The sequence below is a fragment of the Sinocyclocheilus anshuiensis genome, unplaced genomic scaffold, assembly GCF_001515605.1.
Source record: "Sinocyclocheilus anshuiensis isolate Anshui unplaced genomic scaffold, SAMN03320099.WGS_v1.1 scaffold454, whole genome shotgun sequence".
Lineage (NCBI taxonomy): Eukaryota > Metazoa > Chordata > Actinopteri > Cypriniformes > Cyprinidae > Sinocyclocheilus > Sinocyclocheilus anshuiensis.
In genome coordinates this window covers 4176178-4180707 of record NW_015548217.1, presented here as the reverse complement: position 1 = coordinate 4180707, position 4530 = coordinate 4176178, and positions in this window count along the sequence as shown.

The window sequence follows — 4530 nt, the reverse complement described above, 5'->3', positions numbered from 1 at the left end:
ACAGTGTCATTCACACAAACACTAAACACCATCATGGTAACACACATGATACTGAAATAATGCAGTAAACATAAATTTTACAACATTAGATGTAAGATAATACACAACTGATAAGAAAAAACTAAGAAGAAACAGTTATTTCAATGAAAAAACAAAATATGGAGTGTCATGCAGGGAATTCTGGGAGTGTCAATTTACGGGTTTTCACTGTTAATTATACGATGACTTTTTCTTTTTAACAGTATTTTACTGTAAAATTACATTAAATGTAATTACAGTTATTCACTGTATATAGTATCGAAAGTTACTGATAACCAATTTACAGGTTTTTACTGTAGCATTTTTACAGTCTTTTACTGTTAAAATCACAATCATTTTTTTACAGTGTAGATGTTTCTCTTAAACATAAGTCCTGACATACAAGTTCAAATCATTTGCTTTTGGAAGAATTATTTGAGAAATATTTGAGTTCAAACTGAAATCTTTTATTTATGAATGCAGACTTTGAAATCCGAGCACAGTTTGAGACATTGTTGAGATCCCTTCTGAAACTTGAGGAGACACGTGAGACTACTGTTGTTCTTGTTGTTTTTTTGTTTTTTTTTGTCTGGTAAGAATCGGAAGGGAAAAGCAGAAGACTTCATCAAAAGTCTCCAGTGAGATGTTCGATCTCATCTGGGTTTCCCCTGGCCAGAGCCAGTATAAGGACTGTATTCTGTTGTAAAATTAGCAACTGAGTTTGTGCTTGTATTTCCATTATGAGTTTTAACAGAGCCATAAATAATGCAAGCTTGCACGTTCAGAGTATTTAGATGGCCTTCGAGGCAGTCAGAAGCGCACTGCTTCCCTGGTGGTTATCAGAAAAAGCCTTGCAGGCTTCAGAGATGTTGTCTACTATGTTTAGTAAATAAAACAGACCCTTCCTGAATTTTTCACTGCCAACTTTCCCAGAAGATAATGTCAAAAAGTATTCCCTCAAGATAATTTGTTACCAAAGTTGTTTAAGGAAAGTTTGGACATACTGTTCAAAGTCACTGTGCATTTGTACACAATAATTATTGAGGACATTTTAAGTGTATATTAATGAAATCCCCTAAGAGAAATCTGAGGGATAATTAAGTAGACTGGTTTGGTTCAGAGCCACCACAACGACTAAAACTCTGAATAATGCAGAGGATACTTATTTTGTGTCGGTGCATTGTAGCAGAAACAACAGGCTTGCCAAAAATCATATCACCACTCAAACAACCCCACAACATTTTTTTTGTTTTTTAACTACCTATTGTTGATGTGGTTCTCTTTCATTGATTGATGTGTCTATACCAGTGGTCATATATTGTGTTCCTGCTGAAGATCTTATAGTTTGGAGAGCATGCTTGAGTCATGTTTAGTGTACACACTGGGGAAAAAATTGTAACCTAGAAAGGCTAACATCTAAATTAACTGGTTTTATTTTAGGAAAATATTAACATCACTATATACATCAGTTTATACCAACAAAAGTATTTTTTTATGGGTGGAATCAGATAGAAAAAGCTCTTTAAGTTAACAATTGAAGGTTACCACAGCATCATTCATATTCTCAGCATTCTGTGAGGGTTTTTATTATAAAGTTCATTTCCCAGAGGGAACTTGATATTGTTGAATAATATCATCTGTTAAATCAGGCAATTACGCATTTAGCAAAGCATCTCATGCTGTCTGCATCCTTAATAATAGAGTTTGAGCACGACCCCAAAAACTGAAAACTCTGCGTCCAAATTTAGTACAGTAAACACTTATAAAACTGATTCTCCTCATTATTGAATCATATTTCTGTAGAGACCAGCACAGCATTGGCTTTGACTCAATCTGTGCTCCCCAAGGCTTTTGCTCCATGACTCAACCCTTGCCACAATCACCTCCCTCATCAAATATAGATGAGGAAAACAAGCCAGTGGTAAGTCTGAGGCTCAAAATCCCCTCACATGGTGATTCTTCAAGAAGACATTTTGCCGGAGAGACATTAGACAGCAACAAACGCACTGCACAAATTGAATGTCAGTATTTGTTTGATGTATGTAGTATGTGCTTGACTCTTACTTCTGGAATACGTCATTAAAATTTGCAAAGTACAAACAAAAGTTGTTCATCTTACCTCTCATCTGGCCAAGGGAGTAAAAAAAAGTTTATCAAGGCCAAAAGTGGTAGATAAGATGCTCTTATTTAATTTGAAATTCTGTCAACCTCTTTCCAAGTGATGCCAACTCAAAAAAAGAAAATGAAAATGTTATGTATGTAATAAAACTTTGCCGCAGAATATTGATAGTGAACTTGGTGCTGTTGAGTAAGACCATCCAACGTTTAGTTTGTAATGGATTCAAATGCTGTGTTTATGACAGAGAGTGAAAACGAGAATGCAAGAATTATCATTTTTACAAAGATTTGAACTTTTTTTTGATTCAAAACTTCGTAAGATAGGGGTCACCAAACTTGGTTGTGGAGGGCCGGTGTCCTACGGAGTTTAACTCCAACTTGCGTCAACACACCTGCCTAGAAGTTTCTAGTATGCCTAATAAGAGCTTGATTAGCTGGTTCAGGTGAGTTTGATTAGGGTTGGAGTCAAACTCTGCAGGACACCGGCCCTCCAGGACCGAGTTTGGTGACCCCTGTCATAAGCAAACTTCATAATTTGAGTATAGCCAAAGCCTCTTAAGAAGTCAGTTCGCATGGTGGACATCTTGGAGCTATCTTCTGTGTCTGTAATAGGTGAAAAAAACAAACACCTTTTTTTTAAAACTAAAAACTTTTTTTTTTTTTTTTTTTTTACATTTATTTTTGGCATTTTTGCCTTTTATTGATAGGATAGTAATGAGACAGGAAGCAAAGTGGGAGTGAGAGGTGGGATGGGATCGGGAAAAGTCCACGAGCCGGGACTCGAACACGGGACACCCGAAGCACGGCCCGTAATGTCTGAAGCTATCCTGAGAGAGATTTCTGTGTGCACATATCTGGAAAATGTGCTGCAGCTTCTAGAAAGATTACAGAGGGGTTTAATTTGCTGATGCTCAACAAGGTCACTAGTTTGTCATAAAATGTCCATGGCACTTTATTCAAATACTGTAAATGCATTCATTATACTTCATTGATTGGCTCTATAGAGGGGTTTGTGAATTTAATATACATTAAACGGCATGCATTAACATAGTATTCTTCAGCTGCATGGCCTCATTGTGAGTTGCTATTTTCATGAGCGTAATTGATGATTTCATTCTTTTTAACCATCCCAACACCTTCAGACACTCATCCTTTCATATGCATGAAGGTTTGATTTCTTTGAGCGGAAAAAAGAAGCGTGACATTTCCAAATAAATTGCATTTAAAATTTCCAAAGATGAGCTGAATGTCATTGTATGCCGATCAAGAATCAATAAGCCATTTTTTATGTGTGCCACTCTCTGTTGCAGTCTATTTTCAACTCAACTGCTGGAGATCGTCTGTAAAGTTCAAAGCCTGATCTTGAGTATCACTGCTCCACAAGACAAACACTCCACGCAGTCGAGAGTGACGCTCTCCACACTGCCGATCAACCCTGTCGACTAGAGTTTTTCTTGCAATGCTAGCAGACTGAAATGAAAAACTGGATCTTATGTATATTAAAGCCAATCAATTCGGTGACCTTTCAGGTTCTGCTATGTGGAATCCCAGCTGGAAATCCTATTTTTATAGATGAACTTGGTGATGTGGTGAAGTTTCTGACCCGCTTTAATAATGAATGATGACTCAAACTACAAATCGGGCACCGACAGGCTTCAGCTGGCAGCACAATTGAGACCAATTAGCGCAAACCTCAATGGAGTTTGAAAAACTAGTGAATTTACAGCTAGTCTGCCCTGCTTTTCCCTCAGGCTTTAATTCACAAGGGTGAACAGAAAATTGTGCAACAAGCGTTTTAATCAATGTGCGGAATATAGCAAAGAGACATTTATGCCCAAAGTTATAAGGCTTTGTACCTGGCTGAGATGGAAAAATGTGATCTATAGATTTATTAAATGTCAGTATGCTAAAGGATTACCTGGTTATTTGTCAGTGCTCTAGAATATTCTTAGACATTACAGTGTTTGTCTGAGAGAGAACATGAAGGATTATCCTGACAGCAGAAGAAAAAAAGACTGAGCTTTGATTGACACCTACTGTAGTCCTGTTCCTCTTCTGTCCTTCTCGTCTCCAAACGTAGGAGTAGTCCTTGGATTAGCACTCAATAAAACAACAGGATCCTCATCAATAACCACAGCAGGGCTTTCCTCTTCCACCATGGGCCTGTAATAATACATTACACAACTAAACTCTGCACTCACGTCCAGCAAATCACCTTCTCGTCTGTTTTCTGTCCATCTTTGACAGATAAATCTTGCCACTGGCAAAGAAATTGTGAAAGCTCTGAGGACCACTGCAATAGCATAGCCTCGACCCTTTTCAAAGATGGGTTGTGTGCATTCATAATTGAACTAAAATGGAACTTACACTATTAAAAATAAAGGCTTTTAATTG